This window comes from Prionailurus viverrinus, chromosome A1, assembly GCF_022837055.1.
Source record: "Prionailurus viverrinus isolate Anna chromosome A1, UM_Priviv_1.0, whole genome shotgun sequence".
NCBI classification, from domain to species: domain Eukaryota; kingdom Metazoa; phylum Chordata; class Mammalia; order Carnivora; family Felidae; genus Prionailurus; species Prionailurus viverrinus.
The window spans coordinates 18,424,200-18,449,853 of record NC_062561.1 but is presented as its reverse complement, the minus strand read 5'-3'; the positions used below and the strand labels follow the sequence as shown (position 1 = coordinate 18,449,853).

At 47.1% G+C, this 25,654-nt stretch overlaps 1 long non-coding RNA gene across 5 annotated transcripts in view; it reads left to right on the top strand.

Annotated features, from left to right (window-relative positions):
- Positions 1-25,654, top strand: part of LOC125175606 (uncharacterized) — a 403,243-nt gene that overhangs the window by 309,487 nt on the left and 68,102 nt on the right. For all 5 annotated transcript variants that reach the window (XR_007155898.1, XR_007155895.1, XR_007155894.1 and 2 more), the window contains 4 exons: positions 5,030-5,138; positions 14,598-15,671; positions 23,668-23,761; positions 24,375-24,591. This is a non-coding gene — a long non-coding RNA (uncharacterized LOC125175606). The remainder of the gene's footprint in view (positions 1-5,029; positions 5,139-14,597; positions 15,672-23,667; positions 23,762-24,374; positions 24,592-25,654) is intronic.

The window sequence follows — 25,654 nt, the reverse complement described above, 5'->3', positions numbered from 1 at the left end:
CAGGTCTCTGTGACTTCCTGAACTTGACTCTACACTGTCTCCCTAGCTAAGCTGACCAGCTTCTCTCTTCAAGTATTGTGTATTCCGTGGAACTTGCTCTCACCACCTGGAATAGTTCTCAGGTTCCAACGTCAGTATCACACTTTCAGTATCACCTCCTGAAGACAGAGCTCAGCGCCGTATAAAGAACAGGGGGTGGCCTTTGCAGTCGGGGTTGGGTTCAAATACTGGCCACGGCGTTGACTATCCACGTGACCCTGGCTAAGTTACTTAACATGAGTAAGCTTCAGTTTCCTTGTTTGTGAAAGGAGATAACCCTCTACTCCACAGGGATGAAATTAGATAAGATATGCCAAGCCACTTGCACTCTGTCTGGCATGTGGTAGGCACACTGAAAACGTTGTTCTGGATTAAAGGGAACTCAAGGAATGCACAGTTAAGTGTTTGGGATCCTTGATTGATCTTGGATCAAAAACAAAAATGAATAAAATTTTATTGTGTTAAATTAGTAATATATATTAATAAGGCGTGTATGTATGTATATATACATATACAAAGTCCATATGCAAATTCCTCCAATTGCGTGTACCTATACGTCATGCATATATATTTGTGTATATGCATATACACAAATATATAGTGTATAAATACACAAATATATGTGACATATTATATATTAATGTGACATTATGTATATGTATATTTGTGTACATATAAACACACACACGTTATTGGGACAATGGGAGGAATTTGAGTGTGGACTTTATATAAGCTAATGGAATGGCGTTAATGGTACATTTCCTGAGTGTGGTCATGGTGTTGCGGCTACGTAGGACAATGCCCTTGTTCCTAGGAGGTACACGTGGAAGTATTTAGGGATGAAATGTCTCAACATCTGCCACGAACTCTCAAATGGTTCCTCAAACAGATGAACACACACGTGTGCTTCTGTGCACACGCATGCACATGTATGTGGAGATGTGACAAAATGAATATCTGTTGTATTATTATGGCAACTTTGCCACAGGCCTGACATTTTTCAAAATACACAGCTGTGGGGCACGGGAGCTGCTCACAAAGGGTAAGGCACAAGCCTATGGAACAGCACGGTGGGACGTGGGAGCTCACTTTGATTTTTGTCCTGTGCCCTGTCGTGGCCGGAGGACCGCCTCTGTCTGGGCCAGGGGAAACTGCCTCTTTTAGCATAGGGGTCAGCTCCCCAGGTTCCCCAGAGCGCTGGCCACCACCTGCATCCCAATGCTGAGCCCACCTGCCCTCCTAGTTGTGTCCTCACCCAGCATTTTAGAGATTCGCAGGAGCCCACATTTGGGATTGCCAGATTTAGAAAAGAAAAATACAAAATGCCCAGTTAAATCAGAATGTAAATAACGAACGTATTTTTTTTTTAGTGTAAGAATGTTTCAAATACTGCATGACACATAACTTGTACTAAAGAAAGGTATTTGTTGGTCATTCAAATTGAACGAGGCATTCTGTATTTTATCCGGCTGCCCTACTCCTGCCCCCACCCCATCTTACCCACATGCCCACAACCAGAGGTCATGGTCGTCTATGAGGACTGGAATCTTAAGAACACAGCAGAAAGAGTTCCCAGTCCCCTAGCAAGATTTGCAAACTGCCACAGTGACCCTGGGCGTTCTGCTCTGGGACTTAAAAGCAGGAACAGAAGAGGCAGATGGTTGGGGTGGGGCAGGGGGAGGACAGACCGTGGGCTGCAGGGAGGGAATCTGGAGCCGCTGGCTTGGGTTTGAATCCTGGCCTTACCGCCTCCTGTCTGGGTGCATCTGGACAATAAATGATCTCATCTGTCTCAGCTTCCTCATCTGGAAGATACAAATAACAATAATGCTCCTCCTCCCAGCTGGTTGCGAGGATTAACTGAGCTAATATTCGCAAAGCACTCAGGCCACTGCCCAGTATGGACTCAGTCCTGTGTACGTCTTTGATAACTAAATAATGCACCTGTGGAGCGGGGCAAGGGTCGCTGTGCGGTAAACCTAGTGGCCGGAGACCCTGCAGGGGCTGCTCCTGGGTTGTTTGATGCCACGAGCAATGTGCTCCATCCACGAGGTTCACGCCTCGCTGGGACCTTCCGCTCTGAAGTCAGGAAGGTGCGATGGAGGCAGCTGGCGGTGGTGGGACTGTTCCACAGGCTAAAAGCAGTGGTGCAGAGTGGGTCACCATGGGCTATGTCGGAAAAAACCTCATGAGCTGTCCCATCACTGGGACATCATTTTATTCGTTTACTCTTTGCTGCCTTTTTTCTTCCAGGCAATGCCTCTGTCCCTTTTCCTTAGGTTTCAGTTTTGATTCATAGCTTCCTCTCTGTTTTGATTTCTACCCCTTCACTTTATTCTTGGTTTCAGAAGGAAAAAAAAAATCACTCACATGGTGTCCAGCAATGTCAAGGCTCATGGTTGGGGTAGGTCAGCTGGTGTCTCCAGCCAGCCCCACAGGGAGATGTTGATGGTGGCAAATTGACTTGGGCCAGGGGTTGGCCTAAGCCTTGTGTCCTTGACTGGATGGATGTGACGTTCAGGCCTGGGAAGGGGCACCACAGTGATGCACGCTGACAGTCTTCTGGAGAGAATGATGCTTAAAACAGAACAGCCATTTTCTTCAAGAACAACGAGAAATGTAACCACCCTCACCCTCCTTATAGGCAAAGTGTACGAGAAGGAGCCTCCAGACGATTCCAGTTCCCGGCCGTGGAGGCAGCCCCGACGTTCAGGTCTTCCCAGCTGATGTCCCGCACCTCATGGAGCAAAGACAAGCTGTCCCTGTTGTGCGCAGTCCAAATACTTGCCCCACACAATCCATGAGCGTGGGGTGCCTGGGTGGTTCAGCCCGTTGAGCATCTGACTTCGGCTCAGGTCATGATCTTACGGTTTGTGAGTTTGAGCCCCGCGTCGGGCTTGCTGCTGTCGGCACAGAGACCCCTTTGGATCCTCTGTCCCCCGTTCATGCGCTCTCTCTCAAAAATGAATAAACCTCAAAAAAAAAAAAAAGAATCCATGAGCATGATAACATAGGTGTTGTTTTAGGCCGTTAAGTTTTGGGTTAGTTTATTTTTTTATGGGTTAGTTTACTTATTATGCAGAAAGAGTGACTAAGGCACTGTTTCTTATCGGTTGCACCTGTGTTTGCCTGTTAACCTCCTTCTCCTATGCTTCCATTGCTGACCAAGCCTTCTTATTATCGACATATTTGTAACTTTTTTCAAAACTCCTATTACTATAACAATAGAAATCCAAGACATAAGTCACCTAAACAAAACTTCTTTTATTTGTTTGCCCAGACTTGTCATTTAGATCCATGAGTGCTTTCCTCCTGCTTACTGTGCGACAGGTTGTAAAGAAATAACGTTCCCTCTTTTGATGCCCTCCAGCAAAGCTGTCTTTTCCATACAGACCAGCCCAGGTTCATGCAAAGGAAAAAATTATTCAATGATGCTTGTTAAAGACTTTACCCGAGGGGTGTTTGCAATGGGTGTGGGGACCACTGAAATGGGTTCTAGTGCTGGGGGAGAGAGATTGGACTCAACTCGGCAAGTGGGAATTTATAGTCAAAGACTGGGCTGGGGGTTGGAGGATGGAAAATTACTAAGAGGGAACATCAGCGGTCAGGGGGGATTCTGGGTAGGCTGACCTAACAGGATTCTTGCTGAAGGCAGGCCAAATGACCAGACGTCACCTGGGGAACGGTGGGCGATGAGGAACACAATCAGATATTGAGGTGATCAGATATTGAGGATGGGGGGGTTCCGGTTAAACTGACTTCTCAGGACTCCTCCTAAAACTGGACAATGCACAGAGGAACACGGAAGCTCAAAAGTCAGACCCAGCTGAAATTACTCAGAGGAGCCTGAGAAGAGACAGTTTGGTCAAGAAGAGAATGTTTGTCATTCATAAGCTACACACACACACACACACACACACACACACACACACACACTCACACACACACACTAGAGGTACAATTAAATCTTGCTCTCCTGAGATATATTTTCACTTCAAGGTTGACTTTGAATGCTGTTGATATTGATCCATTGTGTATTAAATTCATATTACTTACCTAATTTCCAAGTTAGTGTCAGTGGTGACAGGCAGCCACAGTTACTTTCCACCTGTCCTCGTTTTCTCTTCTTTCTCTTTCCTTTCATTATTACTTTTTCCCCAGGAAAGGTTTGTTGATCATATGGTCTAGGACATGGGGGATTAGCAAAATCCCAAATAGCTAGGTGATTTGAGGTGTGGACTGAGCCCAGTAAGAGATGCATATATTCTAAGAGTCTGGAAGACTAGGGTTCCCCCACAACGCACGTTCTTGCTTCTGGAGTCTTAATTCAGCACCAATCCATTCTGTTTCCTAAGTCAGATTTGAAACTGTGCTTAGGTCCTTGGGTCTACCCATCCTCTCATCTCCTGCTAACTCTTACTGAGGTCTTCTGTCTCTGTTTCTACCTCTTTTCTCAGCCATTGGGGCCTTTCCCTCAGGCACAGAGTCAAGGACAGTCTATGTGAGCACTGCAAAGATGACCTTTCAGAGTTTTTCATTTTATTTCTTTACTGAGAGACTATCTTTTTCAATTTGTTGAAGGTGGACCAGGAGACCCAGGGCTGGAGTTGGAATGAGACCAATGAGGCAGGGTAGTATAAATGCAGGGCTGGATCTATCCAAAAGTTTGATAATCTGTTTATTGTGGAGTCTTTGCATTGATTTTGCTTTTTTAGAAAACATTACTAAAAAAAAAGACGTTTGTCTCGATTGCTGAGTTTGGGGCACCCCTTAAATTTTGCACCCAAGCCAAGTACTTTAATCGGCCTTCCCTGACAGGACCACAGGCCTCTTTCCTTGTGGGTTTATCCTCCTTCCAGCTCCTGTTTAGGGAGAGGAGGTGCAGACACGCTGCTCTGGCCCTGGCCCGGCCACCCTTGCTAAGCCACTGCTTTTTCCCTTCTTCACTCCTGCTGCCCTGCATCGTCACCTTCCTGTCACTCTCGTGTAGGCCGGCCCCATGAGAACACGGGAACATCTGGTTGATGTCTGCACCTGGAAAGGGCTGAAGCAACCGACTGGCAAAAATCCTGCACGCATGACTCTCAGCATGGACATAGGTAAGTGAAATGACTTTTTGTTCTTGCCACAAAATTATCAGAGCGATCATTTCAACGTTCCTATTCAGACTAGGGTCCAGAAATGGCATTCCACTGTGACTTGCACAAAAGGATGGCATCGGATGCGTCCTTTTTTCAAGCCGGTAACGTGTGCCCCACTTATCCCCTTCCTGAAACTCCTCTGTCTTTGAATGGGAGTGGGAGTCTGAGTTTCAAGGGTGATGGAACGGATGGTCTGTCGGGAGGGACGAGGTTATTTGCTTTCCCGTTCACTGTTTAAAATAAAAGCTGAGGGGCGCCTGGGTGGCTCAGTTGGTTAAGCGTTGACTTCAGCTCAGATCACGATCTCACAGTCTGTGAGTTCAAGCCCCGCGTCGGGCTCTGTGCTGACAGCTCAGAGCCTGGAGCCTGCTTCGGATTCTGTGTCTCCCTCTCTCTCTGCCCCTTCCCCGCTCATGCTCTGTCTCTCTCTGTCTCAAAAATAAATAAAAACATGAAAAAAAAATTTTTTTAATTAAAAAAAAAAACTGAAAGATTTTTAAACATGACAAATTATTCTTTCACCATAATAGTTGTATCAAAACAGCAATATAAAAAATGATGCCCTTCACTTTGCTGATTGTACTTATTATGGTTCATGTGACCTGTAATTTAAATTTAATGAAGTTTCAAAGGAAAAGCTAACAAAATGGCAGATTTCTCTGACATTATGGATATATGCATATATATGGGCCCCTTCCTTCCTGCCTGCCTGCCTTCCTGCCTGCTTTCCTCCTGCCGTCCCCCATTTCCCTCTTTTCTCCCCCACCCCAGTTTTAAATATTGAAAGTCCTTTGGTGGGGCACCTGGGTGGCTCAGTTGGTTAAGCATCTGACTTCAGTTCAGGTCATGATCTCACAGTTTGTGGGTTCAGGTCCCGCATCGGGCTCTGTGCTGTCAGTGTGGCGCCTGCTTGGGATTCTCTGTCTCCTTCTCTTTCTGTCCCTCCCCTGCTCACGCTCTATGTCTCTCTTTCTGAAAAATAAATATGTAAACATTAAAAATAAATAAATATTGAAAGTCATTTGGGGTTGGTCTGTTAGCCATTTATAGCAATGTATTACACCCATTCTAATGAGCCAAATACAGTTTTGTGTACATTTTAAATACTGATAAGTTTGGTTTAGTAATGATCATCTATGGGGCTTTTTGGCCAGATTAAACATAAAGAATACCTTCTTTCTAGATGTCTCTGGGCATTGAACCGTGCTGTTTTCTACTGCACAGACAGAAAACATCTTTGGATAGACTGGCATAGAGTAGAGAGCTCATCAGAACATCAAAGTTCCTCTTTCTGGGACATGTTTTGACTGCAGCTTAATTCACCCTCTAAAGGAATTTAAAATAGATTCTTTACCTATAACATATATTTGGCAACACTTTGAATTTTAATGTGAGTCTTTGCAATGGAGACACAGCTGAACCTGGCAGCATATTAATGTCACTGATAATAGCACATTTTATTTAGAGAATTTACCCTCTCCCCAGTTCTCAGTTAGAAGCCCATACACAGTAATTAAACCATTATAAAAACACAATAAGATATACCATAATAGAACTATCCTGCTGTCGAGGCACACAGAGCAGGAAAATCAGGATAGCACAAAGGAACACAATACATCCAATTTAGTCCTGCTGCGGAAATGCCACAAACCAGTACCCTCCAAAGGATAAGTAGGGGGAAAAGTTATTTCCACAGACAACTGGGCCTCGAGTCTTCATTTTTCAGAAAACAGCAAACCAAAAGCAGCAAGCCAATCAATCAACCAGCCAATCGATCAGTGAGAACAAGTGTCCATAGCATATGAGGCATATAAGATGCTGTCCTTGTACTCAAGAGGCTTGCAGTCATTTGGGAAGTAAAGGCTTAAAACAAAAAAACACAGCATGACAGTGGTTCAAGATCTACCATACGAAGAACAGGATTAAGCAAATAATATAGAAAGCATGTGATACAAATCCAAAGGAAGCCCAGCTTATTATGCCCCAGACATGCTGGGGAAGCCTTTACTCAAGGGGGCTTGAAATTGGCCTAAAAGAAAGCTGAAAATTTGCACGACAAGGGAGGAGAAGGAAATGGTATAAAAAGGAAAAGTTTTAGGAAGCCAGATGTTCAAGAAAATATTCACAGGCCAATAGTTGGTGTAGGAGCTCATAAAATAAAACATCAGACAATTAGACCGTGGATGTATTGTCTTTCCTTTAAAATTGAGGAACAATAGGGACGCCCAGGTGGCTCAGTCGGTTAAGCATCCAACTTCTGCTCAGGCCACTGTCTCATGGTTCATGAGTTCAGGCCCCGTGTTGGGCTGTGCTGACAGCTCAGAGCCTGGAACCTGCTTCGGATTCTGTGTCTCCCTCTCTCTCTCTGCCCCTGCTCCCCTCACGCTCTCTTTCTCAAAAATAAATAAACACTAAAATTTTTTTTAATTGAGGAGCAATAAAATGATAAAATGTAGGAAAAATGTAGATACAAGATGTACATATAATATGATTGGATCCATAAAAGAAATTCTTGTGTAGCAGAGAAAAATGACTGGAAGGAAATATGTCAGATGTTAATTTTTTTGATGGGAGATAGGAATGTGGGTGATTTTTTGTTTTTAATTTGAACTTTGTATGTTTTCCAAATCTGAATCCAACCAATAGAATGCCTACAATGAAGCAAAAACAAAGGGAGACCAAAAAATCTCAAAGTGTATTTTTAATGGCCTCTTTATATAAATTTTACATTCTACCATTCATTCATCCATTGACTAATGGGTAGAGTGTGTTAAAATGATTTTTCTAGGGGCGCCTGGGTGGCTCAGTCGGTTGAGCGTCCGACTTCGGCTCAGGTCATGATCTCACAGTCCATGGGTTCGAGCCCCGCGTCGGGCTCTGTGTTGACCGCTCAGAGCCTGGAGCCTGTTTCAGATTCTGTGTCTCCCTCTCTCTCTGCCCCTCCCCCACTTGCACTCTGTCTCTCTCTGTCTCAAAAATAAATAAACATTTAAAAAAAATTATTTTTCTAAACTGTATGTAAAGACTGAATTTTTTCTCCCCAAATCCATACGGTGAAGCCCTACCCCCTTATGTGACTGTATTTGTAGATGAGGCCTTTAAAGAGGTAATTAAGGTTAACTGAGGTTATAAGGGTAGGATCCTAATCCATAAGAACTGGTGTCCTTCTAAGAAGATGAAGAGACATCAGAGATGAGCGCACACAAAGGAAAGTAACAAGAGGACACAGTGAGAAGGTGGCCACCTGCAAATCAAGGAGAGAGACCTCAGGAGAAACCAAAACTACCAACACCTTGATCTTGGACTCCCGGACTCCACAACTGTGAGAAAGCAGACATCTGGTTTTTAAGCCACATCAGTCTGGGGTATTTTGTTATGGAAGCCCTAGAAAATTAATATACTATGTCTACATAACTTATATGGATAATAGAATTTCTCCACCTATATTTTTTTCTATAAAATTAACATTAAACTTACTCATGACATTTCTCTACCAGAGTGAAACTTCCATACCAGTTATGTGTCCTACTCTTGGTTATTTATTTATTTATTTATAATTTTGCTGAGTGCAAGCAGAATGTTGGCCATGGGTCAACGCTTGAAGAAGCTACAGATTATATAAGGCACAGAGGACAGTCTCTGCCATGCCCATATGAATATAAATAAATATGAATGCAACAATATAAAGGAGTATCGATGGGCACTGCTGGTTACCTAAAGAGACAATCCAGGTAGGAGATCCGATTTGCTTCTTTTCTTATGTGTGAGGCTCCATGCAACTCTTCATTCCAGGCTGAACTATCCCCTCAGCTCTGTGTGTGCTCCACAGTCAGTCCTCTCTGGGAACTGCCCTCTAGAAGACTGCCTCCTCCCCCAAGGACTGTACCCTTCCTGGGGCAGCTTCCATCAGATATTTGGTAGACAAATGGAGGCAGATAAAAGTCTGACCCCCCTTGTCCCAGCTGGGGACATCTCTGAAAGTCCAGTCCAGCTCCAGAGCTCATCGTGCTAAGACCTTTGCCATGTCCACAGTCCAGTATTACCCTCCAGCCAATCCTACTTTCTTCCTTCCCAACAGGTATTAACCCAGAGACCACACCCTCCTACATTTCCTGTTTGCTAATCCTTATTTCAGGGACTCTAGGGAAGTGACCTACAACATTTCTCAGTTTATCTGCACCATCGCTTCCTGCCCCAATCCCAGACTGCTTATCTATGTAATCTCAAGGCAATTACCTACACATCAAGGATCATGAAACACCCAGTGAAGCATCTGTAATGTGCTCAGGTGGTTTGTCAGGACTTCTGGTGAGCAGGAAGATTTACTTTTTTTCTGATTTGAATTCCTAGTGAAACTGTTGTTGATTACTGGGATTAAGTCATGAAGGTTCAGTTCTGTCTGCCTTTTCCACCAGGTAGTTTTGTCCTTCTCCAGCCTTAGGAGTTTGAAGTGGGGAGTCCAGGTCTCCCTTGGTCCTTAGCAACTGATCTATATTAGAATCGTAGAATATTAAATGTCAGAGCTGGAGAGCACTTTAGAAATTATCTAACTCGAAAATGGCCAAGGAGTTTTAATACATGTTGTGATTGGACTAGTTAGTAGTGGCTGTTGGAGAGCTGCCTTGAGGATCCTGAGGATGGCCAGGGCTCATTTGCAGAGTGCTGTGGTTGCTTATGGATGTCGGGTGTGGATGTGGGATGGGGGCTGGTGGCAATCAACTTCACTGACATCCTTGATAGTCCTACTCTCTTTTTTTCACTGGAGATGACTCTGACCCAAGGTCAGACTACCCAAGGTTGTGTGGCTGGTTATAGGAATTTGAACCATAGCCAATATGACTCAACTAACAGTCCGGAATCCTACATCCCATGGATGCTGTATTTAGCCTCTCTGGCTAATCCTCCTCTGCTCCAGCCCCTGGTCTACTTGAGCACATGAGTCTTGGACCAGATCCCAGTCCCCCCTTCCTTCTTGGCTTTCTTCTCTTGCCATATGTGAGCATGATTCTCTGGGCCAAATTCCTATGAGTAGTTTCTGTTTCCTCTGTGTCTCTCATAGTTAAGCCCAACAAAGTTCTAGCACTTCAGGGTGGGTAAACTTGGTGAGAGATTAATTCTCTGCCTCTCCTCTCATCCATTCATTTATTCATGAAAACATGTTTTAGGTACTTGCTATTAGAAATACTAAAATTCATACCAAAAAGCCCACCAACACCTTTGAGCAGTGACTTAAATGTGTAATAAGGCCCATTCTGCCTTTAGCAGACATTTCTCTCTCCTCCCCCTATTCCTCCCCTGCTAATAGCATCCTGTTCTTCACTAGGGGACTTAATCTTCCTTCCCCTTCCACATGGTTTTATTGGAGCCATCAATCACACCAACACATGATCTGGCTATACAGGTGGATACATGGTCAAAACCTGGCTGCGGTAGTTAAATAATGCTGCCCCCACCTTTTCCAAAAGATGGTGATGCTCTGTTCTCAGAACCTGGGTATGTTTTGGGTATTCGTTGTCATCTACATATGAGTAGGCTCTTTAATATACATTGCTATTACATGGCAAAAGGGACTTTGCAGATAGAATTAGGGTTGTGGACTTTAGGATGCTGAGATTATCCTGGATTATCTAGATAAATCCAGTGTAACCACATGGGCCTTACAGGTGGCCTCTGGAAGCTGAAAATGGTCCACAGATGAGGAAGGAAACAGGAAACAGGGATTGTAATCCGACAAGCACAGGGAATAATTTCTAGCAACAGACTGAATGAGCAAGAAAATGGATTCTCCCCTAGAGCCCACAGAAAGGAATGTATCCTTCCAACACCTTGGTTTTAGTCTGGTGGGACCTCTGCCGGACTTATGAGCTACAGAAACATAATTTAATACACGTGTCCTTTTTTAAGCCACTGGGTGTGGCTACAGAAAATAGAAACACTGGTCAAATATCCTGGCCACAGTGATTGGCCCAGACATGGGCATGTGATTCAAGCTGAGCCAATCAGAGTCCTTCCCCCAAGATTCCAAGAAGTCCTTTCTCTTGATTGTAGCTATGAGCCGTGGCCCCTGCCAAGTGGAGAATCAGATGAAAACTGAGCCAATGCACAGGCAAGAGCTGCGGTGGGAGTCAGTGCAGGTCCTGACAGGGTTCCTCTCCAGCTGGGCTTGAGGCCAACTCCACCCCTGCCCTTCCCTGTCGCATAAGCCAATTAACTCCTTCTTTTGTTCAAATTCATTTCAGCTGGCCTTCGTCTACTTGTCATTGAAAGACTTCTGATTAAATCGTGTCCCTCAAAATACCAATTCCTGGTCTTCCATACTTAAAAAATCACTTCTCAGGCTAATATATCTTCTCTAGAAAGAACCCAATGAGTGCATATATCCCCGAGGAGTCTTGGCACATGAACAGAAATGAGTGATGCCAGAGCTCAGAGGAAATAGTACACACAACTAGGGGTTTTGATAGAAGAGGGGACTGGGAAAGATCTGGATCATGGGGGAAACAGACTAGGGAGGTGTGGGAGAGGGTGTGGTATCGAGTGAATGAGTGAATGCAGGTGGAGGCAAACCATATGAATCTGAAACGCTGGGAGACACATGGGGGTTAAAGAGGAGAGGGGAAGATAACCCTTCCGGAATCTGCTTGAAGCTTTCCACTGAGGCAAGATTTTCAGTTATCTTTGGCTGTCTTGACAGTGTCGATAATCTGTTCCAGTTCTGGGTGAGCAGTGGACCCACCCCGAAGGAAGGAGGACACCTGTTCCTGGGCATGCCCCCTGGGCTGCCAGTGCTCCCCTACATCGAGTGCTTCTGTACCCCTTGAGTTAACCCGCCTGAGCAGGCTGCTATGAGGGCCACCAGGGTGGCCACTGAAGTCCTGAGCGTGGGCACAGGCAAAGTACCCATAGCTCTATGGAATATCACAAGGTAGAAAAAAGAAGAGCTACAGAAAAGCAACACAAAACAATCTCCCTGTGCCGTTTGCTTATTGTTCAAGTTTGAAATTCTGCCAAGTGCTCATACTTCTCACTTGTCAGCAGTTTGGTTTGCAACAATAGTGAAAACGGCCCTCTTGGCCTCTACCTAAACTTCAGCAGAGAAAAAAACAGCTTCAGAAGTTGAACTTGAATGGTCTCCTTACCTTATTTGCCCTGACCCCGAGTTGCACCGCACTAACAAGGAATCTAGAACACGGGGCATGGAAATGCTGTGTTTATGAGATGAGGCTCAGGCTTACACATTCTTTGAGTCAGAGCCTCTGGAGTTGGTGGTGATTTAGTAGAGATGTGGGAGGGAAGCATTTTGCCAACTTGAGAACCCCCTTCTTAGGTTCAGCATTTTAAGCAATTTGAAAACTCCCATCTTTCAGCTTTGGGAGTTTATTTTCTCTTGGAAAATGTCTGGATCCTTTTTCTCTGTAAGTAGGGAAGAAAAAGGCTACAAGTGAAGATGACAGGTTTACTTGGGCATGAAATCACTGTTGGACAACTCATTTTTCCTGAGTTAAGTGTCAAAAAATCTGCAATTTACAAAAGAAGTTTTCCTGAAATTACACATAGGGTGGATAATTGAGAGCAAAGTGCCTGGGCTGTCCGGCTGGAGACAGCACTGCCCTTTCTGGGAACTTGGGTCCCTCCCAGTGCAGAGTCCCCAGGGCAAGTTGTTGATTTCCAGTACTGGGGTCTGACCCACACCTGCTTAAGTCTGCAGCTCCTGGCCTTGCCCAAATGTCCTCGTTTCTGAGCAGCCCTGAGGCTGGTTTCTAGTTTGTTTGTAAGATCGGCAAGTATTCAGTTTTGTAGTGTCACTCGATAATGTTTTTATGTGAATCTCAGGAAAACTGGTAAAGAATTAAGAGTTTTATGTGGCCTGGAGGGTGGGGGAGCTGGATCCTCCCCATTTAGCAACAAGTGATTGACAGCTTCTCTGTCTGCAGTGGGCTGCCCGTCACCAATGCCATCAGAATCTAGAAGTGGGCGTTCTGGCGTTTTCTATTTCTGTCTCTATGGGTTCTGACCTATGACTCTCTCATCTCCCTATCTTCTGGCTGGTTTGGCACAACAGTGCTGTCATGTGGATCCGATCTGGAAGCCCCGAACAGGCCATGGAATTTTAGGTCTGTGCAGTAAATGGCTTCTTTCAAAAAGCCTGTACATAATGTGGCTTTCTCAATTAATGTGCTGCCTACAGGGTTTCCTTAACTCTTATTTGTTTAGTGTGTGTGTGCGTGTGTGTGTGCGTGTGTGTGTGCGCGCACGTGTGTGCGTATACATGCACGCGCGGGTCTTAGGACTTTGCACCATCATTCGTTGACATTAATAGTATTACTTATCATTCAGGAATCACCAGTTCCACTTTAAAATTATGACCAGCTCCATAAGGAAAAAGAGAATCTGGAAAGAGGCAGCGAGTGTAGGGATTGAGGCCTCCCTAGAAATACCGGCTTAAGCTTTGCAAGTTTTGGCTCCCAGGTATACCAGTATTCCAGACGTCAGTATAGAAAGGAGACTGAGGCCCCAGGATGGGGCACTAAGCTTTTCCGCATGGAAGTCAGTGGTGCAGGCCAGCTTTGCTGTTCTGGTGCCACATGGTCCCTTGCTGTAGGGAGCAAGAATTGAATAGACCACACCGCCCATAGGAAGGGCTGGTTTTATGCTCACGGTGTTCATATGTTCCGGAGTGCAGGCCGAGGTAAGATCCTCTCCTCCAATATCAGACAGTCTGTGAAGAGGCAAAAGCTCCCCAGTGAACAGCCTTTCCCCTGGCTTCTCCTGACTGAAGTGTAAATGACTTTTGAGAGCAGAATAAGCCGGTCGATAAATTCACTCTTTGAACTTCTCCGACTGGGAAGTGGTTCTGAGACTTTGAAAATCTTCAAAGATCTCAGCCTGTGAAATCAATAGGCCACGTTTCGAGTTGCCGGAGCGAAGGCAAGAATTCTGCTCGGCACGCACTGTGTTGAGGACCTAGTATGTGGGAAGCAGTATGCCGGGCATTCAAGGTGCTGCTGAGCTAGGAAGAGCCCAGCCCCGGCCCTTCAGAAGCTGTCTGGGGAAGAACAAAAGACAAGGACATACACGTTCTCTAAGCTTAGTACAGACAGCTGTGGGAACCAAGGGTGGGGATGGGGATATTGGGTTGGGAGTGGGGGAGGGAAGATGGGAAAGGGATTAGGGCTCTTTGCGCGCAAGTCATTGCATAAGGCAAGAGTTGGGAGGCAACAAAAGTGATCCGAAATATGGCCTGTCCTTGTGCCTTTCTTGACTCAAAAGTTTGAAATGATGACGAAATACTAGTGACACCTAACATTTATTAAGCACCTGCTAGGTATCAGATATGATGAGTTTACGTGAATTGTCTCATTTAGTTCTTATCATAAATTCTATGAGATTTGTAAAGTTATCCCTACTTTTTTTCAGATGAGCAAACTAAAGCTCAGAGAGGTCAAGCAACTTTCCCAGGACCCCTCAGCGAGTTAGTGCAAGAACTGAACATAAATCCACGTCTACCCACGTAACTCCAGCGCCTTCCCCCTAAATCAACCTTTTTTCCTGGATTGCTTGTTTTTTTGTTTTTTTTTTTCTTTTCTTTTTGTTCACTGTGGAGACCTGAAGAAGAAGCCTGTGGTCCTCGGTCCTGAAAAGGGTCTACCAGAATTCAGAGGATCTTGTGTCTCTTGCATTCAAAGCCATGGCTCCTGGCAGCTGGGACCTGGGCCTCACCACGTGCACCACGCGTCGCTGGCTTCCAGGTGCCAGGGGCTTGGGCCGAGGCCACACAGTTGTCTGCATGGGGCCCGGCCCCACCGCTGGCTGTCTGGAGTGAGCACCCGGGATGGACCCTCTCCGTCTGCCAGGCTGTTTTCCTCATCCATCTGCCTTGTTGGCTTTTAATGCAAGCAGGAAACAAAACTGAAAAAAGAGGAAATCGATGCTTCACAGAAAAGGGACAACATCTTCCTTTAGCCAGTGGGGGGGTCTGAGGAGGGGCGCGGTGACTAAGGTTTGCGGGGCGCTGTTACCCGCTGGTGAGGGGCTACAGAAGCCAGCTGCGGATCAGGCTGTGCCACCGGTGCCTGCGAGTGGCTGATGCGGGGGCCTCTTGGCGGCTGGGGAAGGCGGCACGAGCTGTCAGCTTCGAGCAGGAAGCCAACCCAGCCCGCGGCACCCGGAGGGCGAACAGTTGAATGAAACACACACTTGGTGAGGATGTTCGGCTTACAGATGTCACTAAGCTGAAGCCGTGATCGCTAGGAGCCAATAAATCGCGGCTTGTGGCATTGGACCCCACCGACCTGACGCTCTCTTTCCTCACCTGCGGCCGAGAAGGGATACGGGATAAGCCGCTTCTTGGCCGCAAGTCCTGGGAATACTATTTTGTGTTTGGAAACTGCCAGAGAATCACTGATGAGCCAGTCCATTGCGCCGACTACGTTGGTCGTGGTGGGCTCCCTTTGGTGACTGAGGCGGAAGCCAGGGAGAGCACAAGTTCTGGTAGGTGTCCAGCGGGCAGGCCAGGGCCACGGCGCGTCCTGCGCTCATCGCCTTCGGCTCAGGTCGGGGACCTTGCTGTATCCTGGGGCAGGCGGGCTTGCGTCTTCTTCTGACTTGAGAGGCCATTGTTCTTGGAGGCCTTACACTCGGGTGGCACGTGATGTGTCGCACTTCGGGCATCTGTTCTTTCCCAGGGAAGAACCACTGATGCAACACCGCAAGGGCTTTGCAAACAGTGCTCACAGGCAGCAACCAAGGGATCCTCCGCTCTGTGGTGTCTAGGCAAGAGTCGCACACGCGCACCTTTGTGTCTCAGCATTACGTTTTCATGATCGAGATCAGAGAAAATATTTGTCCCTATACTTGGGAGCCTGGGACAAAAATACAGCCATAACCTCACCATCCTCATTTGCCAATTCTTGACACGTTTGCATATGAATTCCCAGCTTTTTTAGCTAGGCATTTTTTTTCCTACGCCCGTGGTTCAAGACCACGCCATTTGCCGAGCCCTCATCGCACGCTAGGTACGGAGGCTGTTGGAGAAGCTTTGGGAAGTTTCGGGAATTCAGTTTAACCAAATGGTAAGCGATTTAAAAGAGTTTCTTAAATGAAAGCAGATGTGGTTGTACTATGCAGTAGAGCGAAACAGTGTGCACGAATCAAATGTCATTATGAGCGAAGACTTCAAAGATGGGCTACCACGCAGCTTCTGCGTGGGGGATGGAAGAATGGATTCGTAACAGACCCCTGTGAGGATGTCCCTGCAGCTGCTTGAGGTCGATCCTGTGAGAGATGAAAAAAAACCAGACGAGGGCAGGGCAGAGTGCAGGACCGAGGTTCTTAGAACGCGGAGTTGAGAGGTCTCGGTAACCGGTGTATGTAGGACAAGAGGCAGAGGAAGGAGTCGATAGTTTTGACTACTTTCCTTGGATGATTTCCAGAAGTCGGGTTTGTGTGGCCTTTTCAGTCACAACGCAGCGCTCTGTCTGTCACAATTGCCAAACAGTAATGCAACTAGCAGTCATAATATTAGCTCGCATGGATTGAGTTCTATGTGCTAGGCATCATGCTGACCTCTTCACATGTAGTATCTCATTTAATTTTTACAGCCACCCAGGAGGTAGGTTCTACTGCTAGATTTCCTTTGCAGGTGCAAAAATTGAGGCTCAGAGAAGTTAGGCCACTTGCCCAAGATTAAACAGCTTTTCGTAGGCCAACACCCACGTGGCTAAAACATCAGGAGGGCATCTTCCAAGATGAGAGGTCTCGCATCAATATAAACAACAACTCCTCAGTTTTATTAGAGTCCATTGAATATGAAAATATGAATCTCTGCAGAGTGTGTTGTGTTTTTTGTTTGTTTGTTTTGGATGTTAGAAACATAGTCCCCTTTACACACTCCTTATAAAGCTTGAACAACTTGGTAAGGAATCCTTTTAAAAGATAGTCCATAAATCCCTGGCCTCTTACAGAGATTATTCTGTACATGATGTAACCTCTGATTGAAGCTCCATTCGGCTGCCAGGAGCATCCATACTGTCATTCCGAGAGGCTCTCGGGGTGCTTGGGTGAATGGGATTCTTGGTCTCCCTGGAGCTGGCCTGCTCTGGCACTGCCTGTGGCCTCCATCCCCTCTCCGCCACCTCTGGTCTCTGCTGCCAGGTCTGCCGTCTGCTGGACACTTCCCTGTCTCCTCTCTGTGTTTATCTTCCCGTCTTCCTTGCCCATCGCCTCAAGGCTCAGCTTCCACAGGAAGCATGTTGTCTTTTTTTTTTTTTAATTTTTTAAATGTTTATTTATTTTTGAGAAAGACAGAGCATGAGAGGGGGAGGGGCGGAGAGAGAGGGAGACACAGAACCTGAAGCAGGCTCCAGGCTCTCAGCTGTCAGCACAGAGCCCGACACGGGGTTCAAACTCCCGGACCGTGAGAGCATGACCTGAGCCAAAGTTGGACACCCCCATTGTCTTTTGTGATGCAAAGAGCTTCTGTTTGCCAAGTGCCAGACGCTGTGAAGTCTCTCCACGATCCCATTTAGTCCTTCATGCAGTCCAAGGGGCATCTTGGGCTTGGTTTCTAGCAGAGGGCACTGGCTCAGCCACGAGGCCATTTGTCTCTGTGATAAGCTCGCGGCTCTTGAGAGTGGAGCTGGGATTTGGACCCATGTCTATCCAATTGCAATCCTGCTTCCTTAGGTGTGCGTAGCGCCGTCTGTAATAACTGGGCCTAGGAAAAGAGTCCGCTCCTGGCCTTCCGCATAACAAAGCAAGACATGGTTAGAGCCTCTGCCGCTTCTGGCCTGTTTTCACCAGAGCAGCAGTGAGCTCGAGGGGTCTTAGGGAGGTAGCAGAGGCCTGCCTCTGAGTTGGCGAGGAGCCCACATTCTAGAGACGGCGCTGAGGCCCAGCCCTTCACCCGAACGCACGTGCTCCGGGACTCGGGGGTAATGCCAGCACTGAGCTCACTGTGCCCTAAGTGCAGTCCTACGAAATGCTGGTGATGGTGACAGATATCCTAACGCTAATGGCAGCAGACCTTCTCTGAGGGCTCGCTCTGCGTCCGGTGCTGCTCGGAGGCCTTCACACACAGGAACTCTCTTACCGTCACTTTGACCCTGTGCCGTAGGTCCATGCCTTCTACGTCTTACCGACCGAGAAAACCACGGCACAAAATGGTCAGGTGACGTGCCTGAAGCCACGGCCCCGGGAAGTGGTGTGGCTGCGGTGCCGACCACGGGCCGTCTTGGTTTAGTGTGGGGACGTTGCCACTCCTGTCCCCTGCCAGGCAGGGAGAGCCTATCTCTCCCTCTGTGCCGCTGACTCACCCTGTGCCCTCCTGTTTGGCTCAGGTCTATGTGGCTACTCTCTCGCACCCCCCCCCCCATCCCTCTTCTTCCTTTCTCTCCTCCTTCCCTGCTTCGTCTCCTCTTTCCTCCCACCTCCTTCTCCCCTCTCCTCCCTTTCTTCCAGTCCCCAGAGTGGCGTCTGCCTCTCGAAGCTGGGGCTGCCGACTTCAGGTAGCCCAGCCGTTGCTGCTGCCGTGTTCGTGTCCCTTGGCGTGCGGTGCTCCCCCAGCAGCCACGCTTGCCCTGAGCACACGGCCCGCTCTGAGTGCCAGTTGCTTACCTACCTTGCCACCGGTCGTGCCCACGTATCATAATTGTGCATTTTTTTCCTTGAAAGCCAAATGATGGAGCTAATAGGGTTCATGCTGAGAACAGATGTTCTTATTTCTGTACGTGGCAAGGATTCTCTGATTCTTTTGTACTCCCATTTGAAGTGTTTCTGGTTGAAGGGTTCTTGGGAAGGGCTGAAAACTCACGGTGTCCTTCCAGTAAGGAACTGGGCACAGGTCTTGAGGGGGTGTGAAGTAGCCTTCCTTGGCATTTTATACTCCATCTGCTTCCTGAGGACACAATCCTGTTCCTATTTGAAAACTGCCTTTGCTCGCATTTTATAATTAGGCATTCAGATTTTCGCTTTTCTAGTTGTTTCAATCTCAAGCTAATGTGGCAGTTAACAATTCGTCCATTTTCTGCTTTATTTCCTCTTCTCCCCATGCTTGGAATTCATGGAGGGTTTTTTTTTTTTTGTTTCCATTCCCATTAAGAATGCTAAAAGACTGTGATTGTATTATTCATTCACTTAATATTTATTGAGTGCCTTCTCTGTGCAAGGCACTGGGGTCCGAGACAAAGTTGCCACTTTCATGGGGATAGTGTTCTGGTCAGGGAAGACAGACAATAAACAAACAAATAAACAAGATAATTTCAGATTATCTTGTTTCAGAAGTGCCGTGGAAAAATGGAATCGGAGACAAGCGGGGAAGTGAGGGTGACTTGGTATAAGCTGGTCAAGGAAAGTCTTTCTGGGGAGGGGATAGTTAAGTTGAGGTAAGGGGAAAGCATTCTAGAAAGGGACTGACAACTGCAAAGGCCCTGGGGCAGGGGAGAGTTGGAGAGTTAAAGGCACAGGACAAAGGCCAGCATGGTTGGGTGTGCTGAGCATGGGGAGGGCATGCAAGGTAAAGTCAGGGAGGTGGGCAGGGACTACATCTCATAAGACCTTCAGGGTTTCTACCTCTCCCCCCCCACATATTTTTCTTTAAGTCAATCCGTAAAGGATGGCTAACTAAAAACTTTCCCTACGATCTTCTTGTGAGTTCTGGTCTGCTTTCTGGACCACCGGCCGATATTCTATACCAGTTTCCCCTTCACCTGATGGGCTTTGGCTGAACTCTCTTCAGTTGTGCTTTGTCTTAGGGCTGAGATGGAGGAGGAAAATGCAGACTTACTCAGACAAGCCCTAGATGGATTTCCTTAAATCAAGCCTCAGTCCTGGTGAAATTTGACCACAGTCACAGTTGGTATTTCAGTCATCAAAGGCACCAACACTGTGCTCCAGTGAATAATACATCGCCTGGAGTCAGAGACCAAATCTTACAGCTTTGTTCACTTTGGACACACATATATACAGAGAGATGTCTCCATATGTCTGCGTTTTAACAGTGCCGCTAATATCAGGGAGGGGTGTGATGATGCCCCTGGACAACTCCTCTGGCTCGTGCAAAGCTAGTCCTCTTCTGTTCTGCTCAGAACGGGGAGAGCAAAGGGTTTCATCATGAAATTGCCCGAGGTCATCTGTGGCTACGTGGTGAGCATTGTTTTGGGGTCTCTTAGGCTCCCTCTGTGGTCCCAGGTCAGAAGTAGAGGCTGGGGTCTTCTCGTGGAGTCATGGGCCTCTTCCAGAATGATCCCAACTTCCCCAGATGCTGTTCACAAACTTGCCCTGCCTTCAGAACCTGAGGTCACATCCAAAGATGAAAGGGAAGGTTATCTCAAGAATCTACCCAGTTTTGGGGCATCTGGGGGTGGCTCAGTTGGTTAAGTGTCCGACTTCGGCTCAGGTCATGATCTTGCAGTTTGTGGGTTCGAGCCCTGCGTCGGGCTCTGTGCTGACAGCTCAGAGCCTAAGCCAGATTCGGATTCTGTGTGTGTGTATGTGTGTGTATGTGTCTGTCCCTCCCCCTCTCATACTCTGTCTGTCTCTGTCTCTCTGTCTCTCTCAAAAATAAATAAACCTTGAAAAAAGAAAAAAGAATCTATCCCGTTTCATTCAGGGGGAAACTATAAACAGGCATCACAGGCATCTATGGGCTTCTACGGGCCACTCATTAAAGTCAGTTCCTGAGCACCTGCTGCAGTCCACACCACACCGCCTCCACAGGTGTGCCCACGGATAGGTATGCACACCATCAGTCAAGCATGAGGTGCCTCATCCAGCTAACAGTAGAGTAGGGACTGCAACGGACTGGGTGAGAGAAGCCCAAAGAAAAATGGAGTGGACTCTGAGGAGGTGGGGAGCAAATAAAATAGCCTCTGATTCACTGGAGAACTGCCCTGCCCAAGACCCGGGTGGGCAGACTGGGGTGGAGAGCCCTCTGGAAGGACTGGTGGTGAAAGAACAGAGCTCTAAGATTTCTGAATACAACTGAAGGAACTGGTGTGTTAGACTCAGAAACCCACGACAGTGATCTTCAACTATTTACAGTGGAAGAAGTCATTAGATTTGTGCTTTGCCACCCTGGAAGGCAGAAGGCAGAACTGGAGGGCGGAACGACACCAAAAATAGTGGTGACACACGGATGCATGGCAATAATTGAGTGGATCCTGTGTCCCAGGACCTGGTATAGTCTACAAGGGGTTCCTTTATCAATCCTCACCACAGCCCTCTGAAGGAAGTCACCCACATGTCCTCCTTTGCCCTTTAGCCTTGGAAAAGATAAACTCAGGCACAAGAACTTAGGCCTTTGCCCACGGTCACGCAGCTAGCAATACGGAGAGCTAGGATTAGACCTTTTACCTATAGCTGGCTCCAAAACACATGCTAATAATTGACGCCCATTGTCCCCTTGCGATTTGACACAAGGAAGAACATTCTCAAATAATGGAAGGAGAATATGTGAGCTCTTTGCTGTTGGAGGTGCTCAAGCTGAGACGGTGTCATGACTCAAGGGAGGTGTGTGGGCAGAGATGTGGCTGCATGACTGCCCAATCCCCTTCCAACCCTGAGATGTCACAAGGGTTCAGGAGCTAGGGAGTCTTAGGCCAGCTTGTTCTCAGCTGAAGGGAGACGCAGAGCCTAGGAAGGGCGCAGGCTCATCTGTTCAGATATATTCTGTGGATTTGCCATTATGGTCCAGTAAGAGCCTATAGGTATAGGGTCCACTCTGTCTCACAAACCTCAACCCTGTGGAAAATCAAATGGGAAGCACTGAAATGCTGGCCTCAGAGGGGGGCGTTGGCAGTGACTTGCCTTATATTTTGAAACAGTTTCCACCCTGAGCTCTTTCTTAGTTAAAAGTACCACAATTGTTAGGAAAGGCTCTTCTGGGGGCGCCTGGGTGGCGCAGTCGGTTAAGCATCCGACTTCAGCCAGGTCACGATCTCGCGGTCCGTGAGTTCGAGCCCCGCGTCGGGCTCTGGGCTGACGGCTAGGAGCCTGGAGCCTGTTTCCAATTCTGTGTCTCCCTCTCTCTCTGCCCCTCCCCCGTTCATGCTCTGTCTCTCTCTGTCCCAAAAATAAATAAACGTTGAAAAAAAAAATTAAAAAAAAAAAAAGAAAGGCTCTTCTGTATATATATATATATTTTTAAAAGGCACTTCTTTTTAATTGTCTGAAACTACTGCAAGCTGGTAAGCACACCGCTTGATTTCCTCATTCCTGACCTGGATGATCCAGGTGGAAAAAAGGGTGGGAGGTGGGGATGGGCACAGAGAGAAAAGTGTTCTGGGCAGAGAGGACACCAAAACCTGTGGGTCTCTCAGACCTGCCCGAGGTCCTACCGTCAGACATGTTGGTGTATAAAATAGCAATTTATATCTATTAGTTTGAACTATTGGAAACTGCAATCTTTATAGGTTAAGATGGCTAAATATAGTAATAGAGAGTGATAGTAATAATGCTAGCAATTAAGCAAATAGTGGGCACTGAAGCTTGCTCATTAGTACTCAGATCTGCAAAGGGTTGGAACGTGTTCTTATTTTCTTTGGAGGTCTCATTTCTCACTTGATAGCAGAAGGGTGGGTGAAGGAGGGAGAGCATGTTTTAATTTTCTGATTTAATGCAATTCTGGTCCTGTGATTTCAAGCAGCCTCTTTTATGTTAACATGGTTCATTTTGAGAAAATATTGGTCCTTTGGGGTTTCTTCCTGTTTCTGTTCTCTTTCTGTTCCTCTAATGCTGCCACCGTCTAAGGGAAGCTCGTGTAACAGCACGGGCAGGGGAAAGGGGTCCTCAAGGGTGTCCCTGGGTCCTTGCTGGCCTCGCCTGAGCTATGTGTCCTCCTCGCTGCTACTGGGCACCCTGCATGTGTGCCTGCTGAGGGCTCCCGCGGACACCTATGGACCGGGCCTCCACCTCTGCCTCTGCCTGGAGGTCCCTGGGTCTGTAGCCTCCTGTTCCTGCCTTCTTCCTCACCTTTTGGTCTTTTTAGTGTCGTTGAGGTCCCTGGAGGCTGGTAAATTTCAATCACGTTCTCTCCACCTGCCTCCATCACGCGAGGCCCTGGGAGGCTGCTCGTATGCTTCCCTTCTGTCTGTGCTGCTCTGCCTGCTCCCATGCCACGCTGGATGCACTGGATCCCAACGCAGGCTTTCTGTGAAAGGCTTTCGGGTTTTTCAGCCAGCGCCCAAGGAAGGAGGACCCTGACCTCAATGAGTGTGCCAGTAGTTTCTCAAACCTGTAGAGAGCTTCTAGGAGTCTCATGTCCTCTCCCTATCCTCTCTTAAGATTTGTTTGAAGGGTAATGGACAAAGAGAAGTGGGGACCCTGCTTGGGCTGACTCATGCCTGTTCTCTCCTCTCTTCCTACTTCCTCCTGCTTCCCTTCTGGGTGGAAAGAGCTCCTCTTAATGTCAGATCGCCCTCTTTTCCTACTTGATGGAAGGTTTCTGCTGATTAATTTACGTGTTGCTGTTCTATGACTTTCTTTGGTCTAGGTGGAATGAACTTCACCCTCGCTTGGGAATCAACATGGGAAATACAATAGGGTGCATTTGAGAAACAGTATCCCCGATGTCTACGCAAGGCCAGGTAGGTGCCAATCACTTTGATTCGATTCTCCTAACAACCCTGTCCACAAACTCAGTTTACAGCTGATACAACGCAGGCAGAGAGATGGAATGATTTGTCTGAGGTCATACGGAATGATTAGTGCTGCAGAACCGTGATTTAGACCCAGACCTCCCAGACTGTAAAATGTAAGGACTTCCCACTAGCAGTAATCCTCACAGGTCTAAAATATCTACTACATCTGTCACATATGTACCACACAAGTGTGCTTTTGGTGAGACTACCATATATTCCTGTATTTCTTAGAGCATAACTCAGAGGGAAAGAAGAACCTTGCAATATTTCAAGATTATTGTAATGTGTTCATATTTAATGAAGTATGCATAATATTTATGTAGTATTTTAACTCGAAGAGTTTTATACCTCAGTCTTATCATCGTCCGGCTTATTTACTCTCCCCCACCTCCCACCTCTGTGTGGCCCCATTGATGCGGTGAGTCTCTGCTGGCCATTGGTTGGGTCTGTTGTTAGTAGTCCCAGGTATGGGTTGGCAGAGCGGGAGCCTCACATCCTGTTCCCCCATGACCTGTGTCGTGTTCTACTCCCATGGTAAGCTCCCGTGTCTCCATGACAGGCTGGCCGAGAGAAGCTACTTGCAGACGGCCACGGCCAGCACTCAGAAATGGAGAACATTGTTTTGGAGTCAAAGAGACGGGCCCCAGAGGCAGGCAGGAAGAGTAGCCGACTTAGCAACATTGCCAGCTTCCACAAACCAGCTGATGACCCATGTGAGCCCAGAATGGAAAAGACTGTCACATGTTGGGTGCCTGGCCTGGACCTCACATCAGGTGGTGAGTATTGTCCGTTCTGACCGTGAAGGTCAGTGACTAAGGTATGAGTACAGTGTGGGTCTGATAGCTCTGGCTTCTCACTATGCCAGCCTGTGAGCCCAGAGTGGGGACTCAGAGAGACAGGACCCGGGCAAGATCCTCCCGGCTGCCCTTGCTCACAAGGACTCATGTGAGGCACAGGTGCCATGATCGTTGAGTGCCAGAACACATACTATGGGACTGTCAAGGCCAATGAGCTAGACCTGAATGTCATGGGGCACAACTCGATTTGCGGCACTCATGGGAAGCGTCATTGTGTGAGCTCACGATAGAGATGACATTTGAGTTGGCTTCTGAACAACAAGTGAGAGTTTGCCAGATAAGAAGTGGGAGAAGGCATTCCAAAGAAGAGGAAACAGCAAATTCAAAGGTGTCAGAGCAGGAAAGTGTGTCTATGTGTGGGGTCTAGAGAATGCCTTGTTGCGGGTTGGAGACCACTGGACCATGTGTCCTTGGGAGGTTGTATTTCCTACTCCAGATGCACTTTTTGCATCACCATGATGACAAACGTCTGCTCCCTTGTTTTGGCCCCAGTTTCCCAGCCCCTCCCTAAGTGGGGCTGACTTGTCACTCTGTCCTCTTCCCATAGACTCAGCCTATCCTGATCCTTAGCACCAAGCACTGACCTTTGTATATTAGAGATGAGAAACATCTCCTAATACAAAGGAACTGTGGTTGAATTCTCGATTCTACTTGATCTTTCTCCCATGAAGACTTTGGCCTGGTCCTCATAGACTCATGGATAGGCCCATAGCTAAGGGTCCTGCCTCTTTTACTGATATTTCTCCAAACATTTGAGTCCTTTTTTTGGAACTGAAGCTCAGTGACTGGGGACTTAACACATGCTATAAAACTTCTGTGGTGCAGCTGCCTCTAAATTGATCCATTATTTGTTTAGAGGGGCTACTTTTTTCATTATTGCCTGAAAAAAAAAATCCTGCTTCTAATTATTTACGGTTTCCAAAATTGCCTCTGTCTCCATGTGTCGACTCTGAGGTTTTCTCTCATTTACCACCGTGCGTAC